The sequence below is a fragment of the Myxine glutinosa genome, chromosome 1 (genome assembly GCF_964187855.1).
Source record: "Myxine glutinosa chromosome 1, kmMyxGlut1.1, whole genome shotgun sequence".
Classification (NCBI taxonomy): domain Eukaryota; kingdom Metazoa; phylum Chordata; class Myxini; order Myxiniformes; family Myxinidae; genus Myxine; species Myxine glutinosa.
Window position 1 is genome coordinate 80115756 of NC_136261.1, and position 24837 is coordinate 80140592.

Consider the following 24837-nt stretch of genomic DNA (forward strand, 5'->3'; position numbering starts at 1 on the left):
AACCAAAGAAATACATATGTGGATACCAAAAGATTTCTTAATTTCAACAATTTTCTGGAATAAATGGTGCATTATTTGAAAAGAGTGCATGGGTGCCAATATTTTTTCAAATCAAAATTGCAAAAGTGCATGGATAGCAGCGAAGGATGATATTATATATATATATATATATATATATATATATATATATATATATATATATATATATATATATATATATATATATATATATATATATATATACAGTATATATATATATATATGTGTGTGTATAATATATATATATATATATATATATATATATATATATATATATATATATATATATCCGTCATTGTCATATATAGCAGTCATTGCTCATCATATACCGTTTTAGTTATACAAGAAAAACAAAGAAACTTTTATTGTATATGTTTTACATTAAAGAACCATTGCTGATAAAAACGCTGAAGTACACATGTTTGAAAGTATTGTGTAAGGGAAAGCATTCATGAAGTCCATGCAGTTTATTTATTCTTGGCCTCGGGATGCAAAGTTGTACAATTTCGCACAGTTCAAATATCGATTCAATTCGTGCCGGTTAGATTCCCGTTTCGAAAAACCTTACAAACAGACACTGTTTCTCGCTCAACAAATAATATCATCTGGTACATATCAATGACAAGATGTTGATATCACGCATATGATGGTATAAAAAATTTCTGTGTTAATTGAAGCCAACTGGTACACAACGGGTGGTGGTAGAACACTAAATAAATACATCACCGGAATTGCGTCCTTTATATCCATAACGTGTGCACTGTGCATGCTCAGAAGCACAACTCCAAATTCAACCACAATCATGTGTATAAAATTAACATAATGTGTAAAATAAAGTAAATGGACTGCCTGTGTTATGAAACCCAAAAACTCCAACAATTTACTATTTACAACTTAACATTTTTCATCCTTATCACATGTTCAATATATCGAATATATAAAGCTCTTCTCCCTCACTCATGGAAAAGTTTAGTACTTTCCGAAATGTTTCGTACCGTAAAATGGGGTGAATAGGGACACAAACTGAAAAAAAGTTTGGAAACTTTTTTCGCTGAAAATTGATAACCATACTGATTTGTTGATATTTGGGTTGAAAGTGTTCTCTTGTTTTTTTAAAAAGCAACTTATAGTCTATATTAACCCCATATATGGGTTAAATAGGAATAAGTAGGATTTTTATGGCTGTCCCTATTCACCCCGTGTTATGGGTGAATAGGGACAGTCACCAATACAAAAAAATAATAACCAAGAAACAATCATGAGTTTCCAACTTATTGCTAAATTGATAGCTCAGATGGATGCACATAATATGCACCCATAATATAAACCACGGTGCCAATGAAAAAAAATATAGGATAAAAAGTTTCTCCAAACTGTCCCTATTTCTTGATTATTATTTTTTTGTATTAGTGATTGTCCCTATTCACCCGTAAAACAGGGTAAATAGGGACAGCCATAAAAATCCTATACATTCCTATTTAACCCATATATGGGGTTAATAGGGACTATAAGTTGCTTTTTAAAAAAAACAAGAGAACACTTTCAACCCAAATATCAACAATTCAGTATGGTTATCAATTTTCAGCGAAGAAGGTTTCCGAACTTTTTTTCAGTTTGTGTCCCTATTCACCCCATTTTACGGTATCCCTTTCGTATCCCTCTGATAGGCCGGATCTGCATCCGGACCTCAACCAAAATCGAATCGGCTTGCTCGTGTCAACTATCCAAATCATCCACAAAGTTTCGTCCCAATCCGTCCAAGTTTTGAAATATCCTGCTACATAATTTTCGTACTTGGTCCTCTCTCTCATTGAAGAATCACTTCAAAGTAAAAATCAATTCTCGCATCAGGATTCGGATCTTCACCAAAATCGAATCGATTCATCCTCGTCCCAACACACACCACACACCCAACCTGTCCACCAAGTTTCACCAAAATCTGTCTGTAACTTTTTGGGATATCTGACGATATTATAACTATCTTTTTGAGATATCTATTATAGATATTTGAGATATCATCCATAGCTTTTTGACAAACAGAGGAGAAAACAATCCGGCCACCTCCGGTGACAAAGGTAAAAATGCTGTTCCTACGTTATTCCTCCCTTAATTGGGTTAATTGAACAGAAAGTAAAAAGACGATATATACATAATGGTGTAACATCCAAAATAAATATAGACTGCCCTGGTAAAAAGAAAAGTCATACCAAAGAAAGAAGCTCCCACCTACTTTCACAATCCTCTTGAGGAAGTTCAGTCATTCAAATTCCTGGATCTCACTATCAGCCATGATCTTTCTTGGGCAAACCACGTTTCATAAGTTGGCTTCCAAAGCCAGTCGCCGACTGGGCATCCTCCGTTGTACAAAGTCCTTCTTTGGCACACCTGAACTCCTATCCACCTACAAGGCCTTCATCATCATCATTGATGGAGCACTGCTCTTCCCTCTGGGCTGGTGCCCCTGCCTCACATCTTGCTCAGCTTGATGCCATGTAAACCAAGGCCTTCAAGATCATTGGAATCTCCCACGATTAAGCTGAGTCTCTGGGCTTATCACTTTCACATTACAGACAGGTCGGTGGTCTCTGACTTCTACTGCCTTCTTTCTGGTATAGCATCCTCTGCTCTTCCCCCCCATGCCCAGGTTCCTGCTGGGTGCACGTGGTCCACCATCAATCCCCTACTGGAAAAGCTCACAAAATCCAGGATCACTGCTCATATCCACTCATTTGTTCCTCTTTTTTATCCCACCTGTTGAACCAACTTCGACATGCTCTTCAATCTCATTCTTCCGTCCAGATCTTCAAGACAGCTGTTCACCACCATCTCAGATCATTCCCAATCAAAACCAAATCTTTTCTACCCTTTTTGATTCCCCCATAGTCTTACCACCAAATCCCACATCCTTCTAAATTTCCAGTTTTTTTCCTTCCTTAGAGCTTGCTTCTGTATCCATCTCTTCCAGCTTGCGCATCCTCTCCGGCACCTCATTCTTCCCAACAAATCAATTGTTTGTCCCAATCTCCCTCTATTTTGTCCAAGTCTCTCTCTATTTTGTCCACCAATCCTGCCGTTTTTGTTTTCTCCCCCTCTCTACTCTTCCTTTTGTTCTTTTGCATCCTGATCCATTCAGTGTTCCAGCTCTTCCACCAGGCTTGACTCTGTATACAAACAAAAACCCAGTTTGTAGCGAAGCGCACAACGGGGAGTGCAGCATTAGATCTCATTTTAAGTTATTATCCCAATATGGTGGGGAAGATGTAGGTGGGAGAACATCTGGGGACAAGTGACCACAATGTCATAAGCGCTACTCTATTGTTGAAATGTGAAGTTTGGGATAGTGGTGTAAGGCTATTGAATTTTAGTAGTGCGAACCTTGAGGGTATGAGAAGTGATTTGGGAGCTTACAATTGTGTAAGGTTTATGAGTAGGGGATCTGCATCAGAGCAATGGGCAACCTCCAAGGAGCAAATGTATATGATGCAGAGTAGGTATGTTCAATTGAGGTATAAAGTTAGAAGCAGAAACAGAACAGGGTGGTTGAATAGAGAGGTATGTAGTGTAATTTGGGATAAACAGACGACATTCATTATGCACAAAACAACAGGACGAGAACCCAACTCATATCAGTATAGGAAGAAACAGAGAATAGTTAAGAAAATCACTCAGCAGGCCAAATACTAAACATAACAGAAAGAAACTAGGTGGTATTCATAGAATACTTACCCTGTATGGTCAACTTGGTGCAAGCCAATTTTTCTGTTTTTGAAGGTTTAAAAAATATATTTGATCCAATATGGCTGCCAGACCACGTGAGCGATGACATCATAAATTTATATTCTCTAATATAATTGTTGCATACATCACGCTCAAGAAATTTCAAACTGATCAGACTAAGCGTTGTTCCTGTCGAATTATGACGTCATAATTAAGGCACCAGTGACGTCATTGTTAACAACCCTTATTCGCCATGCGGAGTTCTTTACAATGAGCCACGTTTAAATTTTTTCCATGGAGCGCTTTCGGAGATATAGAGGTGTAAGTTTTTTTTTTTCCAAGATGGCGTCCGTACCACTTGACCAATGACGTCATAATATGAATAAAAAAATTATACAGGTGGAGGCACGCCTATGGTAAAATTTCCTGTCAATCGGACAAACGGTTGTCGAGGAGAAAATGAATTTTAAAAATGCAGGCATGCACGCCACATGTACACAACTGAAGGCCGAACCCTGATTTTTGCTTCGCGAGCGCAGGGTAATTATCAAGTAAATAATGGGTAAGGAAAGGGTTAAGAGGAGTGTGGGCCAAATGAGGAATAGCACAGGAGAATTGGTGGATAGTGAGGGTGAGATGGCAGGATTATTAAAGTCTTTTTACTCCCACCAGGGAGTAATGCATTCACTCGTCTCCGTGTGTGTGTGTGTGTGTGTGTGTGTGTGTGTGTGTGTGTGTGTGTGTGTGTATTCGTGTGTTTGTGAACAGGATATCTGGAAAAGTTCTGAACGGATTTGGATGAAAGTTGGTGGGATGATTGCCCTTTGGATAAGGAAGAATTGATTAGTTTTTGGTGAAGCTCAGCATATTATTCTGGATCCAGGAATTTTTTGAAGGATTTTTTTACAATTGGAAGATAGGGCTCATTGTTTTTTAACATTATCTTCTATATATTCTATATTTAACATTGCGATATGAAAATAGTTTTCATATTTGTTGTAAATGTAGGTTAAACTCGTGGTTATGCGTTAGAGCGGTGTATTTTTTTTAGCAGCATCGTCTTCAATGTTCATTTTTTTTTTTCTACTAAAGACATATTCTGTCATTTTAAAACCACCAAAGTGTGTATGAGGTTTCCCCGTTTCATAAAATGTATCGTTTGATACGTATAATGCTTTAAAAAAATTTTTTTTTTTTTTTTTAAACCTCAGAAGAGATATTTTAGCGGTTGCCGAAGACGATAAGAAGAGGCTATTTCGTTGGGTACAAAAGGTAGTTTATTGTACAGAAATCTCCAGCATCTGCGAGCGAACGGAAGTCGTAACGGCTTATATAAAACAAGAACCCTCTTCGGAGGGCGTGGCTCCAACAGCCGCGCGTGCGTCACGACGACACAACCAAACGCCCGTGTGCTAGAACAAACCCATCGTAATGGTAACTGTCACATGCGGATAAGTGAATAAGGTAACCGCGACATGTGCATAAGGTAACCACTACAATATCAACATTTAGCTCAGCGAATGTCAATCGCGGTGTCAGTATTTGATGAACTTATAAAGACTTAGTTCCAGATTTGTCAATGGCTGAGGTATATTAACAAACAAATAAAACAGATTCGGCAAAATTCCAACTTTTTTTTAAAAGATCGTAAATTCCCCCAGGGTTGTGAGATGCTGACGAAGAAGAAACCTCGGAAGGGCTTCCCAGACCAAATAAATAATTCTGGTTCTGGCTCTGCGATGTTCAGGTTTATTACTCCCGCCAGGGAGTAATGCATTCGATCGTGTCCGTCCGTGTGTGTGTGTGTGTGTGTGTGTATTCGTATGTTCGTGAACAAGATATCTGGAAAAGTTCTGAACGGATTTGGATGAAAGTTGGTGGGATGATTGCCCTTGGGATAAGGAAGAATTGTTTAGTTTTTGGTGAAGCTCAGGATATTATTCCGGATCCAGGAAATTCTTTTTTGGAAAAATTTTTGGGAAAGATTTTTTCTGTTTTACTGCATTAAAGCTTTTATTTTTAAATGATGTTTTTCTCCTCCAATTCCGAGATATATCAAAATAAATTCTCTGACAGTTAGGGCCTAATTTCTTTTTCATTTATTGTTTTGGGGAGAGGGGATGTTAAACAAAACGTATTATTCCAACTAAACCCACGGCCGGAGTATGCGCTCTACTGAGTGGCGTTCTAGTTTTGTTTCTACATTTACACAAGAACAGTATGGGAACTTCCAATAGCTGAGAGTATCTTTCTCAGGGCTGAGCAAGGGCTTTTAAAGAGATCCAAGTAAGCGTAGAGGAAGTGAAGAAACAGCGAGAAAAATTAAGGGTTGATAAAACTCGAGGGCCAGATATTATTGTTGCGGAACCCAACGTCGGCCTCTGTTCCCCTTATCGAGGGGGGATTAGTCCCCTCGTTTATGACTGACCAACGTGGTCCCTGATGCTGTACAGCGACCTCCGGAAAGGCCGGTGGCACAGCCCCGTTCGTACCGCGGACAGATGTTAATTGCCGAGCGGTTTTAGCAACCGCGGCACGAACTATTAACAATGACTAGACCCGATTCCTGAACGTTGGCCAAATCGTGCCACAGGTATTCAACTTGGAAAAGACAAAGACGATGGATGTGAAGAAGAAGAAGGTAAAAGGTATGAAAGACAAATATAATTTATTACTAATATTTACACAATTAAAAGAAACCAAGGAGGAGGAAGGATAATAAAATAAAAACAGAAGAAGAAGAAGCGGACACAGTGCACCTTAGCTTACCTATGCAGTCTTACTTAGTACCCCAGGACAAGACAAAAGACAGACTACGAGCACACTTACACGACTGGGGAATGGAGGCAGGAATGACTGGAAGGAGGAATGGGAAGGCCCAGGCAACGGTCGGCGTCGAGGTCCGGCTCCAACAGTCGACACGTGTTGTGGCGGCAAAACTTGCAGGCCGCGAGCGCATATCGTTCACCGCGAGCGGACTGGGGCGCTTCGTTTTCTCCCGAACTCTGGACTCCGGGCTCCTCAGCTCCACTGCAACGCCACTCAACGCCACTCCAACGTCACTTAACGCCACACTCCTGGTCCTCCTCTTACGCAACTCTCGACTTGGTCCAACCAACTCTCTAAAAAGGCTGGCACCAGCGTTTTTATAGCGCGCCTCGACATCAACCCGCGCCACGCCCGTCCTGGTCTCCCACCAGTCCTGATTGGCGGGTCTGGGCTCGTTGGCTCCACCTTGTGATGACGAGCGGCGGCCAATGCCCTGGATTTGGCGGCTCCTCCCCCTTCCTCTCCGCTCTGACTGCGTGGTCAATGGAGTTTTGCGGCGAAAACCACAAAGCAACACCGGAATGCAGAAAACCGCCCAATAGCTGTTGGCAATTTGTGACCAAAAGGGGAATGGGAATGAAATCTACCTTATTTGAATTTGGTGCAATGGAGTGTCACTTAATGGAAGCCACAGCCTTAATCTAATACACATAATAAAGAGATAACTACTGCACAAGGAGGAAATCTATGATTGGCTACATGTATGTTTATGAAATAACTTCGGGAACGACCTTTGACCTTTATACACAATGAATGGAGGAAGGAGGGTGATCTTTTACAACAACAATAAAAAACACAATTCTCAAATCCATAACACTGCACCCTCCTCCTCTTAGGCATTGTCGGGCCTATTAACTTTTACCTCTAGTGTGGCACGTAGGTTTAGTTCCCTCTACATTTAACCTGACCCTGAGTGTGACAGTTTTAAAACATAAATAAATATGTCCCGCTGCTCCATTGCACCCTGCCTAACAGACTCACGCCCACAGCTAACCGAATTGCGGAATTGTCTTCAAACTACAACATGAACGATGGGGGAGCATTATTTACAGTTACTCTACTGGTATTTACAAAACTAACCAAAGACCTGTGATTGTTCTTTTGGGGGGGGGGGGGGGGAGACAGCCTGCCCTGCATCAACGCACCATGAAGCACCAAAAATGCACCAAAACACCATCAAGCACCAATCGGTGCACAGTCACCAAAGTTCCTAATAAAAATAAACCAAGCCCTGCTGGTGGTCTTGCTCTTCGGCTCCCTCTGCTGGCTAATTGTTATTCTTCCAGATGTTGTCTACTTCGTCTTCTTGCTGGCGGCCTATTTGGTGGAAATAAAACTTGCACAAAACGTGTCCATTGTTTTTATTTATGGCGCACAGGGCCGACTATGGGTGGTTCACCTGTGTGGCATAGGTGACATGTGACCAAGGTCCGCCAGCAAGATCTTGGGCCATCATGGCCAGTTCCAGCAGAGGGGCCATGCCCCAACCCATGGGGTCCATCAGTGGTGCTCAGCCACAGACATGTGGTCCATAAGGTGGTGCATCGATGCAGACATCTGGTTGCGGGAGTTTCGGGCACACAATGGTGGATTCCCGCACGCTCCCCTCGGTGCCCAGTGGCGCACAGTCCTCGGGTGGGAGACAAGGGGGGGGGAGAAGACAGGTGAGCGAGGGGTAAGGTCACAAGGGTACACATCAAACAAGGAAATGCAGGACGAGGTGCGTACGGAGAGCGAAGTGAGAAAGCTCGTCCCTACCGTACGCCCCCCACATGTGACCTACACTACCCCCCCTTGCCCCTCCCCATATTTACAAAAACCTACACATTTACAAATTCGTCACTACTGTCACGTCTTCCCCATATTTCCCCTATACCAAATTCGTCCCCACAATCCCTCTAACCAAAATTTGCCATCACAAATTCATCATCAATCCTCATAAGGAGGGAGAGATGGAACACAAAGCACAATGTCACACCCACGTCATGATGTGTCTCACAATCCAAACATTTGCACAGTAAATAATCATCAAAACATCCATGGCATGGTGTGGAGTCCTGTTACCCCAGGTGAGTGGATGTAGATGGTGCGAGGAGGTTCTTAATCCTAACTATCTTCTACATGACTTTAATACACTTTACACTACCCGGGGTCTTTCCCTGCCAAACCATTGGCCGTCTTACTCTATGGGTTCTAAAAACCAATTCCCATTGACCAAACTGTGGTGCTTATCCATTTGGGGTCTCACTCCCCCGATTCAACTCCCTGTGCCCTTGCACAATTTCAGGACTGGGTCGTGTGGCTCTCCCAGCAGGTCTACCCACCTGCACACCTCCACCACTGTAGTTGCCTCCGAGCTTACCTGCTCCTCACCCTAACCTATCTAACTGGGGAAGGCCCTCTGGCGCTCTCCCCACTCGGTGCCCTCTCTGGCACTGGGCTACCCGGGTCCGTCCTCCGGATCCTCGGGCCCCATCCACAACTCTACCGGCTCCCAGAGCCCACCTGCGGCCTCACCTGGCTGACATCCTCACAGTGGTGGAGTGCTCAACCAACTACACATACTAACAGGACACACACCCAGCCATTTCCACATCACTAATGCACCCATCCAAACACCATTCTTCCACCACGCACCACAGATGCCAATATCCAACCACAATTTACCTATTCCCTCTACCTAACTCTTAAACTACCCTCCCCGGGTATTCGTGATGGGGTCCACTTTTCCCCCATTCACACCTTCGCACCATCCACTCCACTCCACAGTTTCCACCATACTCACTCCACACCATCCATTCCATACCCCATGTATTCCAGACCATTTATTCCATACACCTGTAGTTGCACACCTGTGCAATCACTCCTACTGGTGCTTCCTGCACCCTCCTTCCTCCCAGGACCATTTGGTCAACACAACACTCAATCACCAATACTCACTCATACACTGTTCCATTCACCTGTTCAGTTGCACACCTGTGCAATCACAATTGTTCCTCACTCACTGCTCCATACACTTTCATGCTCAATACAACTCTCGTCTCTCCCAAGCATTGCCCTGCAATTCCTCATTTCACCGATATCAATACTCACTCACACGGCATCATCTAATTTACCTGGTTTCCCTCTAAAACTGGCGCTTCCCCGTCGCCCCTTACATTATTGCGCTCCCTCGTCATTATAATCCAACTACCCTCTCTATGTCCCCGACTACCTGTCCAATGTTGCTACCTAACCTTAACGTTACTGGTGGTCATCTTCTCTAGATCCCTGCACACTTTATCCTAACCCTCCCGGGCTAGTTTTCACTGCCAAACCCCATAAAACGATTGCTCCTTTGCCCCCTCTGTGAGGGATGGCAGAGTTGCCATCCCACCACATCGGGCATCTCCCACTATAAATTTTGCTCACCAAATTCCAGCCAATTAAAAATTTTCCAATCACTGCCAATTCTATTCACTATTCTAAATTTCGGATCAAAAACACTATCATCATCAGCAAACTCACTGGAGCCTCTCGGTGCGCCAATTCATCTCCAAAGCTCGGCTTCGCAAAGCCGAGCAATGAATGCGGGTTGTTCGGTGCCGGCGGTTGGATCCGTCCGGCATTCGGTGCAGGTAAGGAGGTTTACTTGGGCCGAGATCCCAAGGTCCACCTCGGCGCGGAGCCTTTCGGTCCCCCGCCTGATGACCTGATCTCGCCTTGCCGGAACGCCGCAACCAAAAGGGGTCGCCGTGCCGACCCTTCCTACCGGGCCGCCCGCTCCGCTGAGCGGAGCACGGACGCGACCGTTCAGAGCGCGGCCCAGCGTGGATCCTGCACGGCGGTTCTTTCGAAACCGCCGCGGTTACGATCCCCGCTGGTTCCCGCGGCACGCAAACCCCGGCACGAACCGAGGGCCCGCTTCGGCTATAAGTCGATCTAACCGCTAACCCGGTTAGCGTCGATGCTCCACTTGCATGCTTACACCCCGCAGCCCGTTCCTTGCTCACACATCCAGCTGTCTCCATGCTCTTTGTCATTGCACCTTCTCTGACACACCCTCCAGGTTCACTCATAGACTTCGTCACTCCTCTGACCACCGCACACCTTAGCACACACTCGTCATTCACACACCTCACCAACACACCTCTTCGCGCCCCCCTCCTCGGTCACATCCCCGGTGACAACTACGGGTGTGCACTCACTTGCACACCCAATCACGTGCCTTACTACTAACTCAAGTGTGCATTCCCGCACGCGCTCAACCATTCCAGGTGTGCATCCTTCCATTCCAGGTGTACATTCTTTCTCACCTGCCACAACCAACTCGTGCTCCGTGTCACTCGCACTACTCTCACCACCACACTCGGTCGCGCATTCACCCCCACTCTTGACCGCACACTCTTTTATCACGCACCCCTCCGTTACACACCTTTTTCGTGGATCCTCCTGCGCACACTCTCCCGTTACACCCTCCGTAACACTCACCACAGGTGTGCACTCCTTCATTACATCCCCTGTAACACTCCGTATCACGCGCTTCCATGTGCCCCCCCGCACACGCGCTACGACCAACTCACTCGCGCTCCTCGGCGCGCACTTTTTCCTCACACACCCCAGAGTCAGACATCCTCGCACACCTCCTCCTTCACACTCTGTACCTGTCGCACACCTTACCCGCGGCCTCTTACGAACACCCAGGTCCAAACCAACCCCCAAGCCGACTGAATCTCCCCTCACACCATATACATTTCCGAGTATATCGCCACTCCCTTGGCACCTCGTCTCCGCACCTCCTTTGCCACCTGCAAACTCTTTATTTGGTTAGCAAGCACACCATCACGATTTGAGCACCGACCTTGTACATATTCCATCACTTCCTCCTTTATCTCTTTCTTAGTTTCCCTCCGTCTCTTCTTAATTTCACTCACCCCTCTTCCACTTCCTCTAACTTTTGCTACACCTCTTTTATTTCCCGGTGCGTCTCCTCAATTTCGTCCTCTAAGGCCACCTTGACCGTTTCTATATACGTCCTCACCTCCCGGTCCTTCGTCTCCATTGCCTCCGTCACCTCGTCCAACCTCGTTGTCAGTCCCTCACGTACCATCTGACATTCCCTCTTTGTTGCTGTGAGTTCATTTTTGAGTTCTTTTTGTGTCGCTTTCAACCCTCCTAGTACCGCAGTGTCTTTTCCACCTGTTCCACTAGTTCCTTTTGTCCCACCGTCAGCTGTTCCACCCCCTACGTCAACTCCTCTATGCCACCTTGTAACTTTGCCGTCCTATTCCTCACCTCTTTCTCCATATGCTCCTTACCTCGCTTTACCTCCTCGCGTACCCCCGAGACATCCTCGCTTACACCTCGTCCTATCTCCTCCCCCATCTCCTCCATCTCTTTAGTAGATGCCGCCCTCATCTGGTCCAATTCCTTATTTTGAGCATCCAATTTAGTTTCTAACCCGATTCTCACCTCCTTTATTTGTTCTCCCATTCGTTTAATTTCCCGGGCGGATTGCTCCCCTATTTCCCTCAATTTGCCGTCCATTGTGTTTTCGAACCCCCCTAACCCATTCTTCATCCCTTCCATCTGGTTCTCCTGGGCAGCCATTCTATTTTCCAACCCCGTTAACCCATTCTTTACCTCTTTTATCCTGTTGTCTAACCCCTCAAATTTGTCTAAACCCTCAAATTTATTGTCTAAACCCTCAAATTTATTGTTTAACCCATCTCTTAATTGCTCACTATTCCTTTCCATCATTTGTCCCATTTCTCTGCTTTCCGCCGTTGATTTATCCCCTTGCAGGTTCAGGGACGCCTGCATTTGTGCCATAAATTGCTCCATGAGGGCCTGCATTTGGGCCATCCCTCCCACTTGTGCAGCGGGTGCGGCCGCCGTAGCCATGTGCGAGGTGCCATTTTGCATCCCTACAACCACGTGCGCGAGGGCGCCATCTTGCGCACCTGATACCCCCCACAACCACAACCTCATTGTTCTCCTCCTCCATTTCTCCCACATACATTTCCCTGAGGTCCTGGGTCGACTCTACACCCTCTACTTCCCCCACCGGCATCCCGTCGCCTTGACCATCCATGTCACGATTTTAAATTTAGGATGTTATAAAATACAATTTTTGGGCCACTTGTAATTTGAGCGCGCTAAGCGCTTCAGGTCCGAATCTCGCTCCCGACACCAAATGTTGCGGAACCCAACGTCGGCCTCTGTTTCCCTTATCGAGGGGGGATTAGTCCCCTCGTTTATGTCTGACCGACGTGGTCCCTGACGCTGTACAGCGACCTCCGGAAAGGCCGGTGGCACAGCCCCGTTCGTACCGCGGACCGCGGACAGATGTTAATTGCCGAGCGGTTTTAGCAACCGCGGCACGAACTACTAACAATGACTAGACCCGATTCCTGAACGTTGGCCAAATCGTGCCACAGGTATTCAATTTGGAAAAGACAAAGACGACCGATGTGAAGAAGAGGAAGGCAAAAGGTATGAAAGACAAATATAATTTATTACTAATATTTACACAATTAAAAGAAACCAAGGAGGAGGAAGGATAATAAAATAAAAACAGAAGAAGAAGAAGCGGACACAGTGCACCTTAGCTTACCTATGCAGTCTTACTTAGTACCCCAGGACAAGACAAAAGACAGACTACGAGCACACTTACACGACTGGGGAATGGAGGCAGGAATGACTGGAAGGAGGAATGGGAAGGCCCAGGCAACGGTCGGCATCGAGGTCCGGCTCCAGGAGTCGACGGGCTTTGTGGTGGGAAAACTTGCAGGCCACGAGCGCATATCGTTCACCGCGAGCGGACTGGGGCGCTTCGTTTTCTCCCGAACTCTGGACTCCGGGCTCCTCAGCTCCACTGCAATGCCACCTCAACGCCACTCAACGCCACTTAACGCCACACTCCTGGTCCTCCTCTTACGCAACTCTCGACTTGGTCCAACCAACTCTCTAAAAAGGCTTGCGCCCGCGTTTTTATAGCGCGCCTCGACATCAACCCGCGCCACGCCCGTCCTGGTCTCCCACCAGTCCTGATTGGTGGGTCTGGGCTCGTTGGCTCCACCTTGTGATGACGAGCGGCGGCCAACACCCTGGATTTGGCGGCTCCTCCCCCTTCCTCTCCGCTCTGACCGCGTGGTCAATGGAGTTTTGCGGCGAAAACCACAAAGCAACAGCGGCATGCAGAAAACCGCCCAATAGCTGTTGGCAATTCGTGACCAAAAGGGGAATGGGAATGGAATCTACCTTATTTGAATTTGGTGCAATGGAGTGTCACTTAATGGAAGCCACAGCCTTAATCTAATACACATAATAAAGAGATAACTATTGAACCAGGAGGAAATCTACGATTGGCTACGTGGATGTTTATGAAATAACTACGGGAACGACCTTTGACCTTTATACACAACGAATGGAGGAAGGAGGGTGATCTTTTACAACAACAATAAAAAACACAATTCTCAAATCCATAACAATATGCACCCAAGAGTATTGAAGGAGGTAGAATGGATATATGTGTGGTGTTAGCAGATATCTTTAACAGCTTGAGGATTGAAGAATAGCAAATGTAACACAGTTATTCAAGAAAGGATCCAAAGAAGAATTTGGGAACTATAGACCTTTTAGGTTAACTTCAGTTGCAGGGAAGGTGTTGGAGAAATTAATTGATGAAAATAGGAACTCCATATTGCAAGGAGCACCCCCCAAACCAATGATGTACCTCACATAATTACTGCTGGACCATTGGGGTTTAAAAGCCACATCCCAAGATCGGCGCCTGACAAATGTCAGCGATCAAGATGCCAATCTCACCAGAAGGAGTAATTAATTGGGCCAATTTAAGAAGTAGTCCCAGTAGAGGGAATGTCAATGTCATGCTATATATCGTCTTTGGCCCCATCACTCAATAGTGAATAATCACATATTTTTAACATTCTCGTATCCGTATCCGTATTCGTATCTTCACCAAAATCGAATCGATTTGTCATTGTCACACCCACAGAGGGAGCTGCAGATGGAGAAAATGTTGAGTTGGATCTTGGAGACGGCGTGAAGCTGGAAGGTGTGAAAACATTTTGTTCCCCAGGAGACATGCTGAATGGAGAAGGTGGATCAGACTCGGCAACGGTTGCTCGAGTGAGATGTGCATGGAAGAAGTTTCGGGAACTGAGTGGCGTGCTGATGAGGAGGGGAGTGTCGTTGAAGCTGAAGGGAAAGGTGTATGATGCATGTGTGAGAAGTGTTATGATTTATGGGAGCGAGACATGGGTAATGAACGTAGAGCAGCAACGAAGGCTGGAAAGGGTGGAAATGCGAATGGTTCGGTGGATGTGTGGAGTATCGTTGAGAGAGAGGAAGACAAATGATGAATTGCGAAAGATGATGGGAATAGAGCCTGTGATGGATGCTGTGAAGAGAAACAGTTTGAGATGGTTTGGTCATGTGTTGAGGAAGGATGAAAGTGACTGGTTGAGAAGACTGATGGAAATGAATGTAGAAGGAAGTAAAGGACAGGGAAGACCGAGAAAGAATTGGCTAAAGATGGTGGAAGAAGAAATGCGGGCAAGGAGATTAACAAGGGGTGATGCAGAAAATAGGGAAAAATGGAGAAGATTGTCATGGGGACCGCAAGGCTAACCCCCGTTCTAGCAGGGAAAATGGCCTTAAAATGCCTGTTGCTGTTGTTGTTGTTGTTGTTGTATTGTCACACACCCAACTTGTCCACCCAGTTTCATCCCAATCGGTCCATAACTTTTTGAGATGTCCTGGTATATATCAGTTTTAGCCCCATCACTCCATGGTGAAAAATCACTGAAAGAAATTCTGATCCAGATTTGACATTGAATCTTCACCAAAATTGAATCAATTATTCTACAAAAATCAGTGCATCCGTGTAATCAAAAATGAAAGTATCTGCTGAGTAAAGAAGGAAGTGGCGGCTTTATGGAACTCAATCAAGTGCACAGAGCAATGACTGTAGGATTAGCAGAGTACATGAAAAGCTCAACAGACTACCGAATACAATTTGTGTACAAGCATGAACACAAGACAGAAAAGGCATCTCTCACTCACCTTGCAAAAAATTTCCAAAAACAGGTGTGAATAGAAGATGTCACACACCAAACCGAAACAGCAATGCATACAGCCCCAACGATTGCAAAAAAGACCAAATAAAAATACAAGATTTAATACCAGTGGATATATAGTCACACTAGAAAAAAAGAACTGAGAGAAAGACAAAGAGCAGGGGAAAAAAAAGTTGGACAGATTGGGAGGAGACGAATAAGGATAATTGGAATGGCTAAGAAGAGGTCAGCTCAACTGGGACGGAGAACAAATCATTATAAATGCCCAAGACCAAGGACACTGCACCAATAGCTTTAAAAAGATGGCAGAACTGAGTCAATTGGACAGGTATAGGTTCTGCAAGGTAGGAAAGAGAAAGCATGAGTCACTTCATGTAAAAAACAGGATGTCAAAAACTCATATCAGAACAGCTGTACACCCAAAGGCACAACAAGGTATGTAGAGTAATCCACTGGCACATCTGCAGAAATTTCAATATACCAGTTCCACAAGACTCATGGAAACATGAACCAAAAGCCGACATTGAAAACAAGGACACAATGATCACGTATGACCTGATGATCCCATCCAGCGTGAACATAGAAAATAAAGCACTGCGACCAGATATAGTACTCGGGAACAAAAGGAAAAAAAGGCATTGCTAAGTGAGGTCTCAGTACCCAGTGATTTTGTTCTAAATAATGCAGAAATCAAGAAAATAATCAAATATCAAGACATCAAGAATGAAGTGAAATATCTTGGAAGCTGAAGACCACCAAAATTGTACCAGTGATTATTGGAGCAATGGGAATGATAAAGAAGAACCTCCCAAAGGTGCTACAAACCATCCTTGGGAACATTACCACAAACAAACTACAGTTGGAGGCCGTACAGGTCATACAGGTCAACAGGTCAACAATCCTGAAAAGAACCCTTGAAACAAAACTCTGAAACAACTCAACCTCACGACTTTGCTCATGAATCACGATCCTTCACCGAAGCAGGGGTGGATACTTCCAGTCCTTGGAGGACCTCAGTCCACCTTCCGTTTTTAAAAATTTTTTTTTTAATACATGGGCTGAGGCTTGTAATAGAGCCGACACACACACACACACACACACACACACACACACACACACACACACACACACACACACACACACACACACACACACACACACACACACACATAACACAGCCACTGTGCTTGGGGAAGTGCAGTCACTACCGTCACTTCCCAGGATAATCTGGGTACCTGCAACGTCATAACGATGGCGCTGCTTTTCTCACCGTACTCAGTGGGGCATTTCCTTAGGAGGAAATTCCTCCTCCCCATGTATGCCAACAGATGGGGATTGTCCATGCTCTATCCTTTTAAATGCTTAATGTCAAGCAAGAAAGCAGCACGTCCTAGTTTAAAAGTATTTTGGTATGACTTGAACCAGTCCAATCTGGATGTGTCTTTTTTTGGAAGACACCATTTCCTTACTGGATGGCCATTGCCTCCCTTCTGGAGCTCATCCGCCCTTTTACTCCTGGCTCTGGGGGGTTGCTTGTGTACATCTCTCTTCTACGGCCAAACTTTTGATTTTCCTGTTCTATATCTTGAGACCCTTGGAAAAAATCTGGGTAACACTCCCAGATCAAGTACGTTTTTTCTGCACACCCCAATACGTGATTATGACTTGAGGCCAATTAGCCGAAATAGCAAAATTCAGTTTTCATGGAATAATTCAAGAGTAGGCAGCTTTAGATTCAAATGTAACATTTATTTATCATGTTTAGACATAACTAACACATTTTTAGCATGGTTCAATACTATAAACTGTCTTTTTTAGAAAAAAAACCCGTCATTTAGCTTTTTTTTCTCCAAAAATCACTTTCAGTTTGAAAGGCGCTCAAAATCCGATCACCTCTCATACACCCAATTATGTAGATAAAGCAGCCAAAATTTGTCAGAAGCTTCCTTATGAAGCCCTTTAATAGGGATAAACATGGGTTTCTTTGTGGCTTATCAGTCTTTCACATTTTATATTTTCAGCATATGGTCCGGCCTTGCCGATTTTTACAGCCGTACAAACGTAACTAATATCCATTTTTTGTTTTTCAGGCGTGGCCGCTGACGATGGAGTCTGTTACTCTCTCAGGACCGCCCGAAGACAGTTCGTTTGATGCGACTAACTGCATCATCTGCCAGAAAAGCGCGGGGGATAAAACTGTGAGCACAACTAATGGTTGCAAAAGGATACGAGAAGCAAGTTACATCCACAATGATCAAGTTTCCAAACGGCTTAAGCTGGTTAAAGGAGATGGGTTTGTTTATCATGTGACCAATGACTGTTACAAAAAATACACCATGACTTCAGTTCTCAATAGGAAAAGGAAGAGTCTCGCTGTATGCCAAGACCTGTCCCGTTCTGAGCAGGAAGAAGATAGAAGTACTCGTTCTAAGGCCGTCCGACATCCACCGAATACAGAGACGTCCACAACAGCCTTACGTCAAGTGAAGTGTATTATCTGTGACAGTAAATCACACAAACAACAGTACACGAAATATCGCATTAGTGAATCAGGCCGTGCTTCAGCCTTTCTGGCTGCGACAAACTTCTTTCAAGATGATGTGTTCACCCGAACGTGCGACCTTCAAGATGCGCATTCTGTGTTTGGAGCAGATCTGTACTACCACAGGGACTGCATGACTAAATACTTGTATAAGTATGACTCTCGTGATAAAGCTTCCATACCAAAAGTGTCTGAGAAACAGCTTGCTTGGAATCAGGTTGTTAAAGAGTTAGAGCAAGGCCTAAAAGGGAGGGGTTATGAACTTAGTGCTATCAGAGACTCTTTGAACAATATTGATGACAAATGTAACTTTCGTAATAGAGATGTAAAAGTTTTCTTGTTGAACACTTTTGGTAATGAGATTGATTTTACATATCCCAGTTCGTTCAAAAAATCAATGATGGTATTCAGTGTTCCAAAGAAAGTGTTAGCTGAGCGCATTCGTTCCCTTGATCCTGTTCAGGTATGCGCTGGTGTGATTAGGAAGGCTCTAGATGAGTATGATTTTGGCCTTGACGATAGCTTTTGTGGTGCGCATGATCTAAAGCATTCCTTGAGCGAGATGAATATCCCTGAACCTGTACTACGTTTTTTCAGTCATTTGTACAATTTCAATCCTGACACATATGCAAAAGCAGCCGAAGCTGTCATGACAGAAAGTGATGAACCAGTTGATGAGGATGAAGAAGATGATGATGACTACGATACCGGTAGCAAGCCATCAGGTAACAGCCTCTCCACACAGCATTGCAGAAAGATACAATCTGTCTTCCAAGTCATGTACTATATTCATCACTGCGGTAGAAAGAGAACTCCAATGCATATTATGAATGCGGAATCAGTTCATGGTCTTGGGCGTGGTGGCAAAATTGTAACTACAGTTCTAAACCACGGAGGACTAGCAATCAGCTACCCGGAGCTGCGTAGGTACCAACATGACCTTGCCACGTTTACAGCACAGCACAACAACGATCGCGTTTCACTGCCGTCACACTTTGATCCTGGGCAATTCACCTCTGGTGCAATTGACAACTGGGACCATGAGGGGGCAAATGTATCTGAACATGACACTGTGACTGTTCTCTACCAAGACAAACCCCCGTCGTCGACCAGTAAACCAAAGATTTCTGACACGCAGGTCACACATGGTCCACAGTCATTCAGTTTAATATTAAAATGCCAGGTACTGTCCGACTTTCACAAGCCTGCACGCCGTGCTGACATCCCAGCAACTTACAAAGTGGCCGAACTGCCTTACACTTCCTCCGAAGCCGATGCAGCAAAACTGAAGGATATTTCTTGGTCCCTCGCACGCTTGAACGTCATGCATGATGAAGTGTCCATCTACCCCGAGTCACAAACAATGCCATCTTGGAGTGCTAGCAACTCTGTTTGGACAGAGGAGGCCATCCCATTAAAGAATCTTGCATTTGTGCCTGTTCTGCCGCATCCAGTTACAGAGTACGCGACAGTTTATACGGCTATGAAGAACTTTATGGACATTGGTTCTCAGCTGACTCAAAATGAGATACCAATGTATTGTGATGAAGGTGTTTATTGCATCGTCCGTGATATACAACTGCTGAGACCAGAGGAATTCAGGACCCTGGTTCCATGCCTGGGAACGTTTCACTTAGTGAAAACTGTTTTGAAATGTATTGGCAAACTCCTGGATGGAAGTGGCGCGGACATCACATGGTTGCAGGCTGGTGTTTTTGGTCCAACTGTCATCGAGAATTCTGTTCTACATGGAGGTCACTACAGCCGCTGTCTTGAGGGTATGCAGCTCCTTGCTGAAGCCTTTGAACGCCTCCAGTACAAAGAATTCTTCTCCGAGAAAGGCATCGACCAATATACACATGAGCTTGCCATCCTGACGAACCTCCAGTCTAGTGTCAAGGAGAAATGCATCACAGATAGTCAGAAGTATATGGTTCAGTTTGCTGATGCATCAAAAACGTTGGTCGAAGATTTGAACAGATTCATCCAAACACGGTCTGATACCAATGAAAACTTCAAGTTCTGGACTCAGTTCTTGCAAATGATGGATATTGTCCGTGATCTGTTGAGAGCTGATCGTGAAGGGATTTGGGAACTGCATCTTGACGCTGTCCAGCGTGCATTGAACCTGTTTGCGGCATTCGATTCGACCAACTACTTGCGATGGTGTTCTCTCTACCTTGAAGACATGCGACGTCTACCTGAGACTGCACCATCAGTTCATGAACAATTTGCCAAAGGCAATTTTTCAATCGGAGAGATACCCGGCCGATTCACAGCTGTTGGAGGAGACCAGAAATTAGAGCAAAGCATTAACCTTTCATCTAAGTGCAGCGATGGAGTCATTGGACATGCAAAGCAAAAACAGTATGTCGCCCAGTGGGACCTAATATACCATGAAATGATGGCAGTGAAGAACCTACATCGGCAATACAGTGATGTGATTGACAGGACACATGAGACTTACAGCCACCACAAATCATCTCAAGCCACAACGAACCGCAAAGAAGGACATATTCAGGAGATGATGAGATTCATTGAAGAGAAGGGGTCCCCTCTGTCTCTAGACGCTTCCAAAACACTACAAAACTTTGTGACAAAAGAGGTTATGTCCGATGATATAAAAACTGACATGCTCAATGCCTTTTCAAAAGGAAAAGAGAAGTACCTGAAATTCAGAAAGGAAAGGTTTGTCACCAAGACTGAACGAATAAGCAGTACCATTCACCGCACAAACTTGAAGACGATGAAAACTCTTCGAAAGAAGCCACAGAAGACTACCAAGACGACAGTGAAGGAGATGAACATCGCTGAGAGAAACATAGAAATAGCTCGGGAACGTGGCCTCACCACTGATGATCTCTTAAAGTACGATGTTGTTCCCTCCCCAGTGTTGTTTGATGATGCAGGAATGATGACTAAACCAGCAAAGAGCCAGCTACTGAAGGAGTTGGAGACGCACCTAAAACCGGAAGAATTTACATATAGTCATCGGAAAGACGCATCATTTGTAGTTGACATCATGGCCACAATCCGAAAGGTTAATGTTACGAAACTCTCCAAATTCAATGACCTTCTATCAAATTTCATGTCATTTTCGGCCATATATCATCGGTTTGGGCGGACTGACTATGTCTTTGACATGTATTCTGATGACCCATCAGTGAAGGACAGCGAGAGGAAAAGGCGAAGTGACACTCTACCCATCGAATATACTTCAATAGAGCCATCAACACCACTACCTAAGGATATGAACACATTCTGGCCTTCCAACAACAACAAACTTCTCCTTGAAAAACTGATCTACAGCCATGTTCGTTCAAATATTGCAAATACCGGTCAGTACCCAACTGTACTCGGACAGGTGACCAGAGAGAACGAGGATTGGAAATGTATGAAAATGCACAACGGAGATGAGAGCGCACTGGTACACCTTCAATCCACATTTGAAGAGGCGGATCTTCGCATACTCCTTCATGTTTTGGACGCGCTCAAAGAAGGACACAAAATATGTGTTGTCATTTCCAATGATACTGATGTAGTTGTTGCCTTGCTCCACCACATGCCTGTCTTTCTCCAACATGACCTAGAGGAGCTGTGGGTACGAGCTGGAGTTGGAGATAGCACTCGGTATGTGCCCCTTCATACCTTGTTCGAGCGCATCGGATGTCAACTCTGTGCTGTTCTTCCTGCCGTACACAGTCTTACAGGATGTGATATCACTAGCAAAGTTGGGACCAAGAAAGCCGCCTTGAATGCCGAGCCAGAAAAGTTATTGAAGCACTTTGGAGGGTTGCCGACCCTTTCTCAGCCTTTGATCAAGAATGCAGAATCCTAATTGGTCAAAGTACTGAAACCAAAAAGCGATGCGAATAAATTTTCGAACTTGCGTGCGGAGATCTTCCATCATGTCAAAGGGAGTTCTCATCACAACCTGCCACCAACCAGCCAAGGTCTCCTGCCACATATGAAGCATAGCTTTTTCAATTCCTACAATATCATGCATGCTTTGGAGCTTCATCAAGATTCTGAAAATGTGATCGCACTTAAGCCAGAGGATTGTGGTTATACGCATGACAAGGAACAGCTGATACCTGAGACAACGTGGAAAACTCTAGAATCACATTGGACAGTTGTCTGTTCATGCACTAAGTGTGCCAGGTCAACATGCCCCTGTAGGACCGCCATAGTCAAATGTGTAAATTTTTGTCATTGCAAAAAGGCTTCCCCTGATGCCTGCAAGAATCCTGTCGCTTGATAAAGAGTACATGTATTGAAGTTGCACGGGTGGTAAATGGTGGTAATTGACAGCACGCGCTTCCTTGTTATGACAGTTATATTGGGTTTGTGGACATGTTATGATTTTAATTCATGAATCCTTAAGCTATGTAAGTGTAATAGTTTTGCTTAAGCTGAATTTTGAGCGAAATTTAGTCAACATCATTGCCAGGAGGTGTTTGGCGGCCATTTTGAAATTATGCAAATTAGGTATATTCAAAAGGGGTTGATTATGGTTCCAATGAATAGCTTGCTATCAAAAACCCATACATAGACACCAAAATCAGCCGAATATCACACTTACTTCTAAAGTTAGACCAATTTAACCAATTTTGGTTTATACCGCTTTTTGGGGTAGGGGTAACCTTTGTTAACATTTGACCCCACTGTCACTATACAATATAATGAATCATAAATATGATGCATGGAATTATTAAAGGGCTTCATAAGGAAGCTTCTGACAAATTTTGGTTGCTTTATCTACATAATTGGGTGTATGAGAGGTGATCGGATTTTGAGCGCCTTTCAAACTGAAAGTGATTTTTGGAGAAAAAGAAGCTAAATGACGTGTTTTTTTTTCCTAAAAAAGACAGTTTATAGTATTGAACCATGCTAAAAATGTGTTAGTTATGTCTAAACATGATAAATAAATGTTACATTTGAATCTAAAGCTGCCTACTCTTGAATTATTCCATGAAAACTGAATTTTGCTATTTCGGCTAATTGGCCTCAAGTCATAATCACGTATTGGGGTGTGCAGAAAAAACGTACTTGATCTGGGAGTGTTACCCAGATTTTTTCCAAGGGTCTCAACATATAGAACAGGAAAATCAACAGTTTTGCCGTAGAAGAGAGATGTACACAAGCAACCCCGCAGAGCCTATACTATTTGTCAGGTGTTGGTTTTAGTCCTGGAAGGGTGTTACAGTCACTCTCCCCAATCGCAAAGCCAGTGAGGGATGTTGGCTTAGTCGCCGACAACCCGGCCATGTGGAAGGTAGCACTCACTGGCTTACATGTTATCAGTGACAATTGTTATGGATTCGGCCCTCGTTATGGTTGTTGTTATCATTGTTGGTTCTAGATATTATGCTTATTGTGACTTAAGGGAAAGGGTTGTTGTGGTTAAAAGATTTAAAAGCGCTCCTGGTAAAATGTGGCCGGAAATCCAGATCGTGACCGGAAGAGGTGGAGCGAAGAAGAAAGAGGTGGGAGGAGATCGAAAAGAGCTGTGGTTGTTGGAGCTCCGGACCGAGCGTTCGACGTACAGTGCGAGTGAACTTTGCGTCCTTGAAGGGAAATTCGGGCGATAAGAAATATCGCCGGAGTGCGTGGAGCCTGTGTCGTCGGGTATTCTCATTGAGGTTCCGGAGGATCCGGGCCTCAAAGCCCGGGTTGGAGTGAAAGCCGCCCGCCATCTTCGCCACGTGAGCAACCTGCAGTGAACTGGGTTTGGTCGTGTCAGCTGGGCGTTATTCCCCGGTGGTTTGCCGGGGACGGCTGTGCCAGAAAGGGCACGTGAGAATTATACGGAGGCTCGCGGATTGAACCGCAACGTGTACGTCGGAGCGCGTCTTTGTGAGGTTCCTTTCCACCGCTGTGTTGCTGGGTGCTGAACAACGTGACCTCGGGGTCGTCTCGACCGCCTACGCCTCAATTGACTTTGATCGGGCCTTGACTCCCCGATCCAGAGAGCGCCCAGAGACATTGGGACTTCGCCTTGGAGGGGTGCAGAGACATTGGAGAGGTGCCGTGAGTTTGGGGTTAAGGGGCTGGATAAGGTTACCACCGTAAGATTTGATAGTAGGGGTGATTGCCCCCCCATTGTTGTATGGCTTTTTGTGTGATTCCTAATATATTATTGTTTGTTCATAACCTGGTGTGGTTGTATTATTGATTTGACTGTTTCATTTGCTGGTTCCATTGAGGGTTTCCTTATTTGCTTGATTTCAACCAAGGATAACACATCTTTCTGCCGGGGACCCTCTCGGGGTTCGGAGGTCTACCGAGACCAGAGGTAAGGGGAGGACCCCATAACACAATCCTCAAAAAACTTACCTGACATGAAAACTTGGTGACTAATGTTAAAATAACTATAATTGGGACATGACGTTAAAATAGGTCAAGATTTTAAAAAAATGTCAGCTAGGAAATTGAAACAGCTCAGAAATTGGGTGTTGGAAGTGCATGAAGATTTTTTTTCTAAATGGTGGTTTGGTACTCATAGATGTCTAAGAAACTCTGTGGTACCATGGGCCACATAGCAACCACACTAAGAAACCAGATAGCTGCAATCACAAAGGAATCGCCAACGGGGTGATAATTTAGAAACTAACCCGACAACAGCAA

General features: G+C 44.6%; 1 protein-coding gene and 1 long non-coding RNA gene across 2 annotated transcripts in view; both read right to left on the reverse strand.

Moving 5' to 3' along the window:
- The window catches only part of LOC137425531 (uncharacterized), a 578290-nt gene that overhangs the window by 312696 nt on the left and 240757 nt on the right, over positions 1–24837 (reverse strand). The gene's annotated exons all lie outside the window — the stretch shown is intronic.
- On the reverse strand, positions 17397–18436 carry LOC144889732 (uncharacterized). The gene is made up of 2 exons (XR_013622033.1): positions 18056–18436; positions 17397–17838 (listed from the first exon to the last, which is right to left on the reverse strand). It is a non-coding gene; the product is annotated as an uncharacterized LOC144889732 (long non-coding RNA).